A 17,299-nucleotide genomic window follows, 5' to 3' on the forward strand; every position below is an offset into this window, starting at 1 on the left:
CTCCCTTCACCCTGTGTGTCCATAGCAGCTCCAAAGCACCCTTCCCGGGGACCTCTGGGGCCATATATCATTGTCAGTCTGGCTGCCAAGTCCAGCTCTACAGAGGTACCTGGGGAAGACAGGACAGCTAATGAGAGCAAGACAATCAAGGGGACAGACAGCTGGGCTGGGGGCCAAGGGGCCTGGGGTCTGGCTCCTGTCCTGCCACCAGTGAACTTCTGACAAGTCCTCATCCCACGGAAGGTTGCAGTTTCCTGCCAGCAGGAAGGCCATCCTGAGCCCATCTCCCTTCTATGAGAGGAATGCTGTCACGGGTGCTCACTTGGCTCATCTGTACTTACAACTTCCTCTACACTATATATATAGAGAGAGCACAGAGCCTGACAGGGGCTCAATGACCCCAAAATCATGACCTGAGAAAAAATTGAGAGCTAGCTACGCAACCAACTGAGCCACCCAGATGCCCCCTCAATGAATATTAATTGGCATTCCTATGTGTCCAGCCTGGTGTTGAATGCTTTACATTCATTATCACATTTAATCCTGCCAACAATGCTGAGAAAATGTTGACTGGACAAACCTGCTGTTTGCTGCCCAAGGTTCATTTCCCCCTGCCTCCTGGTAACAGGGGGAACCAAAGACGGCCAGATGCCTGGCCATCTTCCCCCAAGTGGTTTTGTGGCACTGGCCTCAGCCCCAGCTGGAGAAGTAAATCTTGACTGACTTCGTTGGTCGATACATGGCCTCCTGCCCCTCACCACAGTGACTGCTTCAGAGGCAGATGAGACCTGAGCAGTTGGATCAGAAGAAACCTCAGGAAATTTTCCAGGGATGTGGAGATATGGTCTCCTTCTACGCTATGGGACCTGAACATAGGGCATGTGGCCCCATCATGTGCTGTCAGACACTCTGGACACACAAGACAATATACTTCCAAGAACAACTACTGAAGAGTCAAGAAATGAAGAGCGTCAAAATGAGGGACTTGAGATGCTAGATCCAGCCTTGCGTGAGGCTACATTTACTCCCGGAATTTACGGTTTTAACAGTTTGATTTGAACGTTTCAGTCTCATGCAACTGAAACTGTCCTTTCCCAATGTAGACAGGTGTTACTATTATCACGTTTTACACATTTGGAACCTGAGGCTCAATGTGGCCGAGCAACTTGCCCTCGGTCACACAGCAAGTAGATAACAGGAACATACCTGAACCCAGGTCCATTGGGGTTCAAAAGCCCAAGCTTCTTAACTACTACACTCTGCTACCATGAAGTAGTAGAAACTAAAAATACCTTTGAAGTTCAAATGTTCGTAAAATGCAACTTTTTAAATCTCAAGGGCAAGTTCAGAATTGTCACTTCAAACCCCAGCTGAAATGAGTTTTTTAGTGCTTTCACAACAGGAAATCTACCCATCGCATCCATCTCATCCGGCTATTCAGCAGTGACCGTCAAACCCTGGGCAGCGCTCCAGTGTCCTGGTAGCTGCTCCTACAGATGGCATTCCGCTCAACCTGGGCCCTCCACTCTCAGGCAGACCTTTTACTTGCTTAGGAAATTGCAGACCTGTTTTCCTCGTAAAATCCACCCTGGCCGTCCCTCACCTATCGAGTAAAATCAAAGTTCCTGGCCCAATCAACCTTCACTATTAAGCTGCAACTCATGGAAACCTGAAGCTCACGTTTTAAGCCAAAGGGAGGTTTTGTCTCATGTGACTGGGAAGTCCAAAAACGAATCTTCAGGAGGCCTGAATCCAGGGACCCCAACAACATTACTGGATTGTGTGTGTCTCCCTCCATCTCACATCTTGTCTTCACCCCACCGGCAGCCTCTCTCTGAGGGCAACCTAGCCAGTGGCCACAGACCTACCTGCTTTCCAGGTCATCCGCTGCAGAGGAAAGAAAGCGTCTCCTACTCAGTGAACAGGCATCAATCTCAGAGAAGACTTCGATTGGCCTTGTCCCTGTCACGTGTCCCTCCCTCAACAAATCACTGTGGTGAGTAGGGGCGAGACATCATTACCGACAATGCCATCAGGGCCCCATGGAGTTGGTCATTCGCCAAGAGGAGGACAATGGCAAAGGGAATTGCAGAGCAATTAAACAAAAACTACTGAACCATCAACCTCCTTGGCTTTCTCAACAATCTCATCTTCAACCCTCAACAAGGCCATTGCAGAGAGGCCAAACATCACACAGTCTCCCCTAAGCTCCGTTAGTTTTCACCCATCCGTGCTCTGGCACATACTATCCACTGCTGGGAGCGCCTCTGGTGCCTGGCGAATGCCCAGCTCAGATGTTTTTCTTCCAAGAAGGCTTCTCTGATTTCTAGCAAAAAGTAATCAGGGCCTCTTTGGGGACACCTTTGTCCCTGGCACGTGCTTCCATTGTTGCGTTTCCCACACCACAGTCTAATATTTTGCTTCCATGTCTGTTTCCCAACAGACTCTAATGCCTGTGAAGACAGAGACTGTGATAGCCATCTTATTCCCGAAACAAAGCAAAATTACCCGCCCAGAAGAGGCACTTATTATTGTTTACTAAATGAATGATAAGTGAATTAATTAATTAACAATGAATGGCTCCCCTTGGGGAAACAATTAGCATGGTTGAAGATAAGGACCACTGAACTGGGAACTAGGGAATCTAGCTCTCCAACTAGTTCTTCGCTTACTGAGTATGAGGCCTCCAACGAGTCATTTCCTACTGATGACTATTCGCCTCATTTTTAAAAAAGATTTATTTGAGAGAGAGAAAGAGTGCATGATCGCATGCGCGCATAGATGGGGGGACAGGAGGAGGCGGAAGTAGGCTCCCCTCTGAGCAGGGACCCCGATGACTTGGGCTCCATCCCAGGACCCTGAGATCATGACCTGAGTCGAAGGCAGATGCTCAATCGCCTGGGCACCGATTATCCCATCTGCACCCCATTCTTAATGCAGAATGCTAAGATGAGATCATCTTTACAGGATCTAAGGATCAGGATGCCCCTGAAAACTTTCGGGGAATATTAGTGACTTACAGAATTTCCCTCATGTGGGTGAATAGAATAGATTCCTCCAAAAATTTAAGTAGTACTGTGTGATAGTGTTACATGCACGTTTGGTTGTTGTTTGGTTTTTGGTTGTTTTCTTTTTTCTTTTTCTTTTTTTTTTTTTTTCCATTTTAATTGCCTCTACTTTCTAAGCTTTCCATACTATGTATTACTTTTGCAGAAACATTTTCTGAAGAGTAATTAGTGAAAAATGACCCACTCGGCAAAATAGAAATACCATGAGATAGTCCGCAAAAAAGAAGACTCTTCCAGTCCGGACATGTTCATTTGTGGTAGGTGAATAACAGCCCCCACCCCAGGATGCCCACATCCAAATCTCAGAAGGCATAAGCCTTACCTTATATTGTAAGAAGAATTTTGCAGAAGTATGGATCCTAAGAGGGGGAGATTTTCCGGGATCATCTGGAGGAGCACAAAATCATCACAAGAGTCCTTGGAAGAGTGGCACGGACAGGTCTGAGTGAGAGGAGGAGACAAAGTGATGCTAGAAGCAGACACTGCGGGGAGACGCTCTGGAGATGGAGAAAGGGGCCACAAGTCGAGGAACACAGGTGGCTCCTGAAAGCTGAAAGGGGCCTGGAAACATGTTCTCCTTCTCAGAACCTCCAGAGGGAACCCCCTCGAATTCAGCTCAGGGAGACAGATTGCAGACTTCTGACCTCCAGAACAGTAAGAGTGCAAACTGAATTTTAAAATAAATGTTTATTTTTCAAGAAATGCTACTTAAGCCACTAAATCAGCAAGCAAATTGTGATGGCAGCCATGGAAAATTAATTTGTCACTCTAGACAAAAAGACTAACCAGAAAAAAAAGAAGGGGGAAGAACTATCGTTATTTTCCAAATTCAGGAAAGGAGAGAAGGCTGTGATCTTCACCTATATAAAGGATGAGAGGGAGGTGAAGGCCAATAATTTTCCTTCTCTCAGCAAAGTGATGTGGGGAGGAACTGGACCAAAATGAATCTGGAGAAATCCTGATTGGACGTAAAGAGGAACTTGCTACTAGTCACAGTTGGTAAGAACGAGAATCCATTTCCAAAGGCGAGTGTGCAAAAATTTAATAGGCTTCCTGAAGGAGAGCACTGGCAACAGTTAGGAATTGAATTAGATTTGCTGAAAGGTTAAATGGTGACCTCAAGCCCACGGTGCAGTTAGAAGAGGCTACAAGTGTGGGACTTCTGCTAGTAGGGCTAGGGCGCTGGGGATGCCGGTGGTTTGAGTAGATGTGTTTCTAGCACAGCTGTTAAACCCGGGGGCTTACGCAGAGCTGACCTGGCTGGGTTCTACGTGCGGTTAGAAGGGGAAGCATCAGCTATTAGAAAATGCACCACCTACCAGGACCAGGGGCAGCTAGGACGGTTGGCAGGGGCATCCATACCTTCTCCAGAGGCCTGAGTACACCTATGTGTCAAGACCAAGCAGTTCAGTGTGAGCCCATAAATGGTCTCCAGTAAGCCAAGCACATGGCTTCTGAGGCCAGGCGGTCCTGAATGTGAATCTCCATTCCGTCACCTACTCACTAACTGAGCGAGGTAACATCTCCGTGCTCCAGCTTCCTCCCCAGCAAATACTAAGTATTGATCCCATTAGGCTCCTGTGAGGATTAAATGAGCTACTCTAGGTAAAACAGAATGCCTAGAAGGCAGTAAGCCTTCATTAAAGAAATATATTATCTTTTTCAGCTAGGTGTCGTCACATTGAGCTGTGACTTAGAGCAAGGTAATCAGACAAGAGTGTCAGGAATATGATACAAAAGGCCCAGAGCAGCAGAGGAGTCCGCAGAGCAAAGAGGGAACCTGGGGCCAGGAAAACAGGCAGGAGAGCAGCACCAAAAGGGCAGCATCAATCTTCAAAGCCTCGGAGTCCTGGGAGCACCAGCATTTGAAGCACTTTGCAGCATCACCTACAGCTGCCCTTGGCTTGGAAGAACAAGGCAGGGATTGAGAAGCAACTTGCTAAGGATAGGAAGTCAACCCCAGTGCCCAACCGAGGCTGTTCTGAGGGCCTCCTAGGCTTTCTTGTTCTGCTTTGATCTCTTTCCTGGGGATGGCAAGTGCCTGATTTTCATGCCATCATTTCCTCTCTTCCAACGCTCGTTCCTTCAACAAATATTTATGTGCTGTGTGCAGGGACCTAGCAGTCAATGCAACAGGCATAAACAAATCCCTGCCCTAATAGACTCGATAATCTAGCCTCATGGCAGACATCACTCATCAGTGAGTGGCACGCTGTCCTTGTGAGCCCCAAAGCCCCTTCAAGTCCTTCTCGATGCAATCCAGCTCTCCAAAGAGCCACTGCCAATCAATTAGAGTTAGTACTTAAGATGAAGACTCACTGGCATTCCAGCTTTGAGCTTCTGTGATTGCTGAAGAGACACACTGATCCCTTCACGGCGGGATGTCATTGTGTCACAGCCTGGTGCTAACAGGGAAATGAGACCCCAGTAACAACCACCACCAGCGAGGACACTGAAATGACTATTTGGACTACTAGCACTAAAGTGGCCCTTAATATTTCACTGGTTATTACGCTGATCTAGGCTGAACTGATGAGGGCTTTATGTATCATAATCCCAATTTCATTCATTATATTTACGATCTCTCATTTTACAGCTGCTCCAACCCCAGCCTTCATTCCACAGGATGTGACGGGAAATCATCCATGATACGGTGGAGTCGGTGGGGCCAGTTTCTAGGCTCAGCTCTTCCACTGATCCACTATGTGGCTGCTAGATACTTTCTATTCTGAAAAATGAGAATAATAAAATTCATACCATAATAACTTTGCACCTTTCTCACCTAGTTCTTTCAAAACTTCAATATGATAATATGCTACAAATCAAGACTTCTAAAGGCCCTGGTGACACTCGGGTGCTAGGAGGAGGCAGGGAGGTCACCTCCCACCTCCTCACTGAGCCAGAGGTACCAGGCCACTATTCAATGGTTACTGTCAAGGTGGATGCTGAGCATTCCTCTAAAGAGAGCCCATCGTTCTCCTTGTCTTATGGCCTCAGAGAGAAAGGCCTGGGCCAAAGTGCATTTTAACATTCCTCTCAATCTATGAAGAGGTAGGTTCACTATTAAACCACAGAAAAGTAAAAGAGCAATGTGGTTCCTGGAAAGTGGATCACGGGAAGTAAATGTAGTAAATGTATGACCTCATGGTTCTATCTCCTTGTGAGACCAGCTCTCAAGCTGAACCCCCCTGACACCAAATAACATGCCCCAACCTCTGCATTAGGATGTAACTGTGTCTCAGAGAAGATGGGAAAGGCTAGGAGTCTGGCCTGGGACCAGGGCGTCTTGACATTCACTCCAGGTCCAGACAAGCAGACCTGCCACTTGACGTTGCACCTCTGTCTTATCTTTTCCTTCTTAGGCTAAATAAGAAGCTGTTTCCCAGTTAAGCCAGAAGGCAAAATAGAATACTATAAAATACAGTGATCACTAGCCACGAGTGGCTATTTAAATTAAATTTTTTTTAGATTTTATTTATTTATTCATGAGAGACACACAGAGAGAGGCAGAGACACAGGCAGAGGGAGAAGCAGGCTCCATGCAGGGAGCCCAACGTGGGACTCGATCCCGGGTCTCCAGGATCACGCCCTGGGCCGAAGGCGGCACTAACTGCTGAGCCACCCAGGCTGCCCTATTTAAATTAATTTAAATTGAATAAAATTAGATATTTTCTCAGTTGTACAGCTCAGCAGCCATATGTGATTAATCACAGGCCAGCACGGTCTAGACCCCCAAGGAGTGGTGAATGTACCACGTATGTTTTTCAATTGTTTTACAATGAGCTATGTTTTTGTTAGAAAAATTGGTGGAAAATAAGGAAGGCAATTCAGAGGCACAAAAAATATTATTTAAAGGGAAGTGAAATTTTAGGAGAAATTATCTACAAAGTATATTAGGAGAAAATTGTTAATACCCTTCATAAATTAACCTACAGTGCTGGACACGTAAGCATAACAATAGATAATTCAAGGTAAAGAAATTAAAATGACAACAAAATACTCAAACTGATCATCAGCATATCAATAAGTTTTTAAATGAAAATAAAAACAATGAGATAAATTACATGAAATGAGCAAGTTAAAGTAGTTTAACCAGGTGATGATATTTTTACATAGTAGTATATATTTATTTGGGATATGCACATAAAATGTGAGATAGATTTAAAAACTGACATTTTGGGGGCACCCGGGGGGCTCAGTGGTTGAGCATCTGCCTTCGGCTCAGGTCATGATCCCGAGGTCCTGGGATCGAATCCTGCATCGGGCTCCCTGCAGGGAGCCTGCTTCTCCCTCTGCCTGTGTCTCTGCCTCCCTCTGTGCCTCTCCTGAATAGATAAATAAAATCTTAAAAAAAAAAAAGAAAGAAAGAAAGAAAAGAAACTGACATTTTTTCCCAATAACAAAGGTTTAAAGTATTTTACAAATTTTCTTATCATGCTTTCAAATGATGACCATGCTTTATTTTCCGTTATCATCAATATTATTTCTGCATTAAACTTCTTCTCCGAAGCCAACAAAATCAAAAGGAACAAGTCTGCTAAGCTTCTTAAAGACCTTCTTAAAGCAGGACGCCGGGGTGGCTCAGTGGTGGAGCGCCTGCCTCCAGCCCGGGTCGTGATCCCAGGATCCTGGGATTAAGACTCTCATCGGGCTCCCCATGGGGAGCCTGCTACTGTCTCTGCCTCTCTCTCTCTCTGTCTCTCATGAATGAATAAATAGAATCTTAAAAAATATAATAAGAGCTTCTTAAAGCTTCTTAAAAGGACGTGGGATAGTTAATACGTATGAGTTCTGCTGAGTTGGTTTTTTCTTTTACTCTGGACTTTTCCCAACCCATCCAAGTTGATGTACCCACTGGTCTATGAGGACACATTAATCACTACGTGACTCTGATTGTGAAAAATAGTACATTTTTTGACTCATGGAATTAATGAGCCCAAGCATGGATCCCACTTCATGTTCAGTTGGATCCAGAGGCTCAAACTACATCACCAAGGCCTTTTCTTTCGAATCTTGCCTCTGTTTCCTGCCAGGAATGTTGGTATCATTTTCTCCAACAACAATCTTCTTATACACACTCAAGAGAATGATCGCCAAAGCCCCATTTCCCAGCATCCCTGTTCAGCAATCCCACCAGAAAGGGAGATTTTTCACTTCTACCTTCCACAGATTAATTCTAGGCATAAAGTCTGATTAGTCCTCGATCTCATGCCCGCACGCTAGGACCAGTTAGTTTCCAGGAAAAGGCTCTCCTGACACACAACACCAGGGGGCACCATTCACATTCAAGTCTAGGTCAGTGGTGGCATTTGGAGTTGCTATAGCTGTGCTACATGGTGACCCTATTCCCACCGATAGGATATTATGAACCGACAGGCCTGTATCATATAGTACCCCTGTGTCCAGGAGGGTAGGGCATGTTTCCAGAAGAAAGCAAATGATGGGAGAAGGTTCTGGAGAACCAAAATAAACCCATAATCCACCTCAATATATCACCCAGGGTGAGAAGAAATGAAAATTCCAAACCAACACTCCCTACCCCTTCTGTGTGTATGTGAGTAGGGTAGGGCAGGGGAGGTAAACACTGCACTCTTCCGCTCCTCGGAAGATATCAGTACGTGTCTGCAAGATATTGCAGTGAGGAGTCGCCTCTCCTTTAAGGAAAGAACACACACACACACACACACACACACACACACACACGAAAACCTTCTGCTGATTTGTGATACAAATGACAAAAGTCCAGCCCACCTCTTGAAATATGGCTAGTGTCTGCCTCAGAAGTCACTTTCAGTCCTAAGAACATTTTTTTAAAGAGCTGAAACTCTAGAAATAAAGCACAAAGACTGGCTCAAACGTTCACAACATTTCATCTTTTCCAATTCTCAACTCTGATGGGTTCCTGGGTTTCAGGAGACACCCTCAAGAACCTGTGAATTGACCCATGCCAACCACTCCAGGGGCGGCCTTGGCAGGCCACGGGGGAGGCAGCCAGGTGAGTACAGGTCGCGTGGCTAGGTGCACGGTGTTCCCTCTGACCCCCACAGTCAGCTCCTCCCACCACTCCCCGGGCTCCCCCACAGAGCTGCCAGGAGGAGGTCGGCATGCAGGGTGGGGACAGGCACCTGCATGCGCTTCCCACCATCTGCGGTCCAACCCTTTGCAATTAAATGGTGTCCTGTCTTTGTGCCTCTTTGCATGTTGTGTAAAGAAACACCTGAAGCACTTTTTTAAAAATACAGATTCCTGGAACTCCTCTCAGACTGTATCATGCAACTATCTAGGGCCTGAGGCCTGGGAATCTCCATTCATGCCTAATCCTCTAAGTTGATTTTGGCACCAAGGCTGAAAACCCACTGTGATCGCACCTTTGCTTGGCCCTTGTTTGAGACTCAGACATTATGAACAGAAAATAAAACCTCAGAGCTCCTCTAAACCAGGTGTTCCTCCAGGAACTCTTTGCTGACTTACATCACTATCTTCTGCTGGGGACCATTCGTGCTCGTAAAGCCTACTGCAGGCAAGAGGAACTGAGTAACTGAGTACCAGAGCTTTAGTTCATGTGGGCTGTGTCTACTGATGGGTAACATATTAGCACGAGAATGGAGATGCTTTAAAATACCTAATAAATTCTTTACATGCTAACATTAATATATGTTATTTAAAAAGCTCTAATTTGCAAAATTAAAAATAAGTGGTGAGAAGAGTGGCACGGTTTGACATTGTTAGAAATCCCTTTAATGCGTGGTTTAATAGAAGACAACGCCTTCTTATTTTTGCTTTTACATTTAATCTGTTGCTGTATCACACCTCATGCTGCCTCTGGAACACTACGCTGGACACGCATGACAGAATGAGATCAGGAAAGCAAACAGTGATTTATTATAATTAGGAAAATAAATCTGATGTTATGAAGACCCTTCTGAAAGGTCTCCAGGGTCCCCCGGTAGTCCCCAGATCACACTGTGAGTGTCCCTGTCCTAGTCCATCCCTCACACTACATCTCCCCTGCCTTCACACACATGCTCATTTTTCTAATTTCCGTGTTTGTGGATTTTGATGCCTTTTTCTTACAAATGTTTAACTAGTTTCCCTAAGTGTGTGTATGTGTGTGTGTGAAATCATTAGCTTTCAGAAACAGAAAGACACTCAAGCTACTCAAGCTAGGTCAAACCAAGGGAGGTTTATGGTGAAGACACAAAGCTCCATCTGGAAAGTTCAGTTAGGTCCCCACTGTGTTTCTTCCCAGACCTCACGGCTCTGCACAAGGGGCCACTCTCCGTATCGGTGTCCTCTGCAGGGCTCTTCTTCTCTCAGAGGAAGGCTTTGGGTTGCCATAGAGTTCCATGTCCAATAACTTACCTGAGAGTCTTGATTTTAAAATCCTAGATGAGAAAATCTGACTGGCCCACTGTGAAGATGTTCCCAGGAGGAGGGGTGGAACATTTCTGATGTTTTACTTAATATCCACAGAGACAAAGCCCACATTGAGGACCACACAGGTAACCAAATATTGCAGCAATGGTTCTCGATTCTGGTTGTTCAAAGATGGTCTAATCAGAGAAGATCATAAACAAGGGTTACTGGTTTATGGCATTGGGCTGTCCTGCTCAGGTTTTGTGGTTCCACCTAGAACAGAACACGTGTGGCCGAGAGGTAACAGGCATTCCCAGCACAGACTGCCAGCACCGACCAGTAGAAACAGCATGTGAGCCAGGTATGTAATTTCGGGATTTTTAATCACCACATTTAAAAAGTAAAAATAAGCTCGTGAAATTAATTTCAACATATCTTAACCCAACGAACGTAGCCAAAACATCATTTCAACATTTCAAAAAGCAATCATGAGAAATTTTACATCCTCTTCTGCTGCAGTCTTCAAAATCAGTGTGTTTGAAAATACATCCTCAGTGGTACACGAAAATTTTCATCAGTAATACTTGGATCTGTAGTTAGAGCTCACAAAATTTATAACTGAAAACGCAACCCCGTGTACCCAAGTTGTTCCAAACGAACTTAAAACTTGCCTGGCAGCTGAATCAAATATGAGTTTTAAATGTTTAATTAACTGTAACATAATTAAATTAAATTAAATTAATAATTCAGTTTTTTCAGCTGCAATAGCCACATTTCAAGTGCTCGGTAGCCACACGCGAGCAGGGGCTACATTTCAGACACAGCAGGTGTCGGCTGAGAGCCAGAACCGGGTCTTGTCCATTGTTTTATGCCTCTCCAAGGCAGCCCATGGAGCCCATCTAGCAGGTATGCCCCACAAGCACTGGGGATGGAAACTGTCCAAGTTAGAAGCGCTCAAGTCTAATTGAGGAAGGACTCTGAAAAGCTGCATGTCAATGTTTTTCTTTAACAAATCACATCATTTTAAATTCATTAAAGAACCTTGTTAGTTAAAGGACTCCTACTGTGATTTAACTTATTTATCAAATAAATCACCTTTCAGTCATTTACGTAAAAAAAAAAAAAATCTTATACCAGGTTTAAGGAAGGCACAGACATACAAAAAAACTAATTGACAGGCACTGGACAAGTGAGTCACCTGAGAGGCCCTAAATCACTTCCTCCACCCTCAGGAAGCTGAAGTGAGTTTTTACAAAGGTCCTGGACAGCCTGAAACAAAAAGCTGTGATTTCTGGTTCTGGTTGGCTGATACTGGCTCCACTGAAGTATGCTGGTCCTCTGGCTTGCTGTGAGTGGGGATGGAAATCATGAACAAAGGTTGGTAAGTGAGCTAAGAGCCTTAAGCTCTTTCCAACAGATGGCACTGTAATCAAAAGGACTGCTCCGTGAAGCCACAAACCAGGTTTCCACAAGGACTTCTGAGAGAGGATGCCTTTACATCTGCCCATTATATTCTAAAGCTGGCCTACAGGTACATAGGCCGTTTTGACCAGAGCAAACGATTTAAAGCCTCCCTTTGCTCAATCAAATAGACATATGAATGTTTGGTGAAAGCCAAACAAGCTGTTCCTTTGTTCCTTCCTTCATTCATTTACTCATCAAACCCTGGCTGAGTGCTATCAAATGTCAGGTGCAAAGCCAGGGGGCTAGGGACACAAGGAACTGGACTTCCCAGTTAGGAACGTCAGACGTACACATAAATAACCATGAAACAGTGAGATTTAGTACTTGGAGAGAGACAGTTCTGTCAGGAAGATGGAGAAGAGAACAGAAGGAGGTTTTTGCAGAGATGCCCTTGAGATAGGCACAGACAGGCGGAGAGCCGTCCCCCGACCAAAGTGAAGAGAGGAGTAGGGAATGGACATCCCTGCAGTGGTTACAGGAGACGAAGTCTCCTAAGTGGTCTCCCTCTTCCAGTTGGCCCCACCGCTGTCTGTCCACCAGCCACACAGCTACAGGCAGGATCCTTCTAAAGTGTCAATCAGATTCCATCATTCCCTGATCTCAAACTTCCAGTAGCTTCCTCACACATCTGGAATACAACCCAAAGTCCTTGCTATGGTCTAAGGACCTTACATGATGTGTCCTTGCTACGTTAGAGACCTCCTCTCTTCTTTCCATGTTCCCTGGGCTCACTATTTCCACCATACTGGCCTCCTTCTGGTCTTCAAAGATTCCAGGCAAGCTCCCATCACAGAGCCTTCACTAAGTGCTTTCTCTGGCAATCCTACAACAACAGAACTCCCCTATCACTCTGTCCCCTTGCCCTGCCTTATTTCTCAACCTGGCACTCAGGACTATGACATTAGATCACACATTTAGCTGACTTCACCCTGAGAATGTAAGCACCGTGATGGCAGGAACTTGATCTCTTTCGTTCACAGTTACATCCCCAGGGCCTAGAAGAGGCCCAGCACAAGGCAGGCTCCCTAAAGAATGGGTGACGGGCACTGAGGGGGGCACTTGACAGGATGAGCACTGGGTGTTATTCTGTATGTTGGCAAATTGAACACCAACAAGAAATAAATTTATTATAAAAAAATAAAATAAATAAATAAATAAATAAATAAATAGTCGATCCCCCGAAGTGAAATGCTATATAAAATACATAGTGAACAAAAAAAAAAAAAATGTATAGAATGAATAGGTAATTGAGTGAGGTGAGGGAAAATATGCATATTTCAAGAGGTGTAAATATACAGCATGAATAGTAGATGGTGGGGCAAGTGGCGGGTAGGAGCAGCTAGAAAGGGACAAGTCCTCAGTGCCCGGGTCATGAAGGGCCCTGTAAGAGTTAGGGCTGTTTTCTGAAGACAACAGAGAGCCAGGAAAGCCTGGAAAGGAAGAGAACAACACAATCACATCTGCAGAGTTAAAAGATAAGTCAAGCTGCCATGTGGTGGGGAGGGACTGCAAGCAAAGAGGCATCTAGTTTGCTCATTTGTAAAACGGACATAACACCATCATCCCGGTCAGCGACCACAGTGATAACCGAGAGAGTTTATGCATGCCAAACACCAAGCACGGTACCCAACAAGCGGAAGCTATGGCTAAACGGTATCCGTTACCACCCATACCGGGGAAACTGGGAGGATGATGTCCACAGTTCCGCTCAGGTGGCTGACTGCTTGGAGCCTGGTACCTCTGGTCCTGATAGGATCTACAGAAGCAAAAACTCCTTTCTGGGAACAGAGAACACATCCTATTTTGGGCAAGTGCAGCTTGAAATAGCTGGGGGACACCCAGGTGAGATCCAGTAAGCAGTCTGATACAAAGGTCTCCAGCTCAAAAAAAGGAAGTTGAAAACAAAGATAAAGATTCAGGGGAATCCTTTACCTTATAAGCAATCGCCCTGGTCACTTACAAGCAAACCCTCAATCCAAATACTCAAAGCAAACTCACCGGAGTTAAAAGCCCCAACAAGAAATCATCTCATTGAGTTGAAAAACAAACTATTGTTATAGGAATTGACTTCAATTCTGAGCTTCTTAGTAACTCCTGCACATGTTCACATGGTCCTCCTCTGCACTTCCTCCAGGCACAGAGAAAAGAGTTTCACGCACTTCGGCTTTTTCATATCCCCTTCCAAGGACTTCTCTGCTTTCCTATTTTCCAGGGTGCCCTTGTAAGACAGAGCTGAGTAAGCTCCAGGAGACGGAAATATTGCAGCGAACAGACCTCTTAGCTTTGAAGGAATTTTTTTTTCCTGAGCTGAGTGAATTTTTTAGACTCACAACGCTCCACTCCTACTCCTGCTTCAAGAGTTTGCAAACACATGCATGAAGGATGGTCTAAGGTGCTGGGGGACGTGAGTCTGTATGAGTTCCCTGGGGCTACAGTTTCAAGAAGACCAGGAAGCATTGAGATGGAGGTGGCTCAGGAGCTAGTGCAGAAAAGGAGGCCTGACTTTGTACTATCCAAAGGACAGTGGAACTAGGCTCATACATGCATCCACACATCGCTCAGTCACTCAACAAGCAGCTACTGAGTACCTACAGCATGTGCCTCCTGCAGAGGAAGCAACCGTAAACAAGACAGACCAATGGTCTCTCATGGAGCTTTGTGTCTTATTTCCTGTTTCCCAGACCCACGGGGACACCTAAAACACAGATATTTCTTGTATCTTCTTCAATTTCATTCATTTATTCATTCAACAGAGATTTGCTGAGGGGGCTGTGCTGGTCTCTAGGGTTATAATGTTGACTAGGATTGGGCAGTTATAGTTCAGCTTAAATGTCACCATGAGGTAAACACAGTGTGCAGGTACTGGTTGTAGGAAGGGCTCTGTGATAGAGTAAGTCTGTCCACAAACTTTTTGAGATTGCAAACCCCCTCAGTGAAAGAAAATGCCTATGTCCCCTCCCCTTGAATCTGGCTTGGTTTTGGGATTGTGTTGACCAAGAGAATACAACAGAAGTGATGCTTCACCTGAGCTTTAAAGAAGTGGCAGTCTCCTCTCTTGTAACACCTGCTCTAGGGGAAGCCAGCTGCCATGTGATGGGCCTGATTCTTCTCAGACCACCATGCTGTGAGGAAACCCAAGCTAGCCACGTGAAGATGCTGTGGGGAGAGAGAGGTCCTGGGAGCCCTGGTTCTTCAGCCATTCCAGCCAGGTGAAGACGTCACCTTGGGTATTTCATGTTGGATGCTACTTTGGTCTGAATGTTTGTCTCTCCTAAAATTCATAGCTTGAAATCCTAATGCCCAGTGTGATGGTTTTAGGAGGTGGGCCTTTGAGAGGTGCTTAGGCTTAAGGGTAGAGCCCTTGTGCATGAAATTAGTGTGCTTATTAAAAATAAATAAATAAATAAATAAATAAATAAATAAATAAATAATAAATAAATAAATACCTCGCAAAGCTCCCTAGCCCTTTCCACCAAGTCATGACACAACAAGAAGGAATCAGCAACAGACCAGGAAGAAGACCTTCTCTGGATCATGCTGGCACCCTGATCTTGGACTTCCAGCCTCTGGAACTGTGAGAAATTAATTTGTTTTATAAACAAATCAGTCTGATCAGTCTGTGGTATTTTGCTACAGCATCCCAAATGGACAAGAACAGATGGAAAGGGCCTCTCTGAAGATGTGGCATTTAGTTTGAGACCCAAGGGACGAGAAAGTTTTGATATACAAGAACCAAGGGGAAGAGCATTCCTGGCAGTGAACAGAGATATTGGAGATCCAGAGTTGGGAAAGCTCTTGAGGTGTTCAAGGAGCTGAGATTCAACCTGTGAGGCAGAAGCATGGGGAGCAAGGTCAAGAGCTGAAGATTAGACCGGCAAAGGCACAGGGGCAGATTGGAAAGGCGCTGTCAGCCATGGCACAGTATCTGAGTTGTGTTCTAGGGAGAAGGGGAACACCTTAAACAATGCTAACCACAAGAGCAGCACAATCTGTATTAAATTTCTCAGAGGATCCCTGTTGCTGTTAGGCTAGCTCTGTGGGTACCAGCTCTGTGACTTTGATCACTGCTGTAGCTCAGCACTGAGAACAGTACCTGGCATATACAGGTGTTCAAAAAAACAAATGTTGAATGAATGCCTTAATAAGGACGGACTGGAGAGGATGAGAGTAAATGAAGGGAGACCAGTAGGGAAGCCATGCAATAATCCCAGTAAAAGACAGTGGGCTTGGCTAGAGGTGGAAAGAAAAGGGAAGTGTTGAGAAATAGAAGTAGGAGAGATAAAACTCAAGGTCAGGCTCTGAGATGTACGGGTTGTATGACTTTGAGCAAATCAAACACCCTGAGCAGCTAATTCTTCACCTATAAAAGCTTTTCAATAAAAAAAAAAAAAATCTCTCTTTTGCACTGGTAGTGTAAGGATCTCATGAAAAAATATAAGGAAACACTTGGTGAAACTCTGTGTTGCAAACTCACATGTAGAGGCATGACTATCATTGTTCCATTCTTTCCCTAATGGCCTGAAGGATCCATCAGAAACAGTCACTGGTTTTCATCATCTCTCTCAGTGTTCTAGGGAAGTGAGTGTATGAGCCCCATCCCTCTGGTCTCTGAGGCTGGCACCAAAATTTCATGACCCATGCTCCCTCCCGAAGCTCCTCACCACGGTCATGAGAAGCCCCTTTCCATTTAGAGCAGCAGTTCTCAATTTGAACATACATCAGAAGCTCCTGGAAGGCTTGTTAAAATGCAGACTGTGGAGCCTCACCCCTAGAGCTTCTGATGCAGTCAACCTGGGAAAAGAACCAAGAACTGGCATTTCTAACAAGTGCCCAGGTGAGGCGGATGCTATTAATGTGTGGTCAACTTTGAGAACAGCCTTCAGTGAACATACACTCGATTGCCTTTTCTGATTGGAGGGTCTCCTACACTTCTCAGGTGAGATTCCCAGGAAAATCTAAGAACCAAAAGAAAAATTTCATCCAGTTTCCTCCAGATTTCTTTTAAGATTTTATTGATCTATATGAAAGAGAGAGAGAGAGAAAGCGAGAGAAAGCATAAGTGGGGGAAGGTAAAGAAACAGGCTCCCCACGGAGCAGGGAGCCCAACACAGGGCTCAAACCCAGGACCCTGGGATCATGACCTGAGCCGAAGGTAGATGCCCAACAGGCTAAGCCACCCGGGCACCTCTCCTCCATATTTCTTAATATGAGATCTAGTTGTTCTTGTTTTATTTTTATTTTTTGTTGTTGTTGTTCTTGTTGTTGTTCTTGTTTTAAACAACAGGTATGTTTTAAAAGCATGAAGCCAACATGCCTGGCTTCAAAACTGTGTTGCATGACCTTGGCCTAGTACCTACCTCCTAGGATCAATGTGGGGATTAAGAGTTAATGCATGCAAAGCACTGAGAGCC

The sequence above is a fragment of the Canis lupus genome, chromosome 18 (assembly GCF_003254725.2).
Source record: "Canis lupus dingo isolate Sandy chromosome 18, ASM325472v2, whole genome shotgun sequence".
NCBI classification, from domain to species: Eukaryota; Metazoa; Chordata; class Mammalia; order Carnivora; family Canidae; genus Canis; species Canis lupus.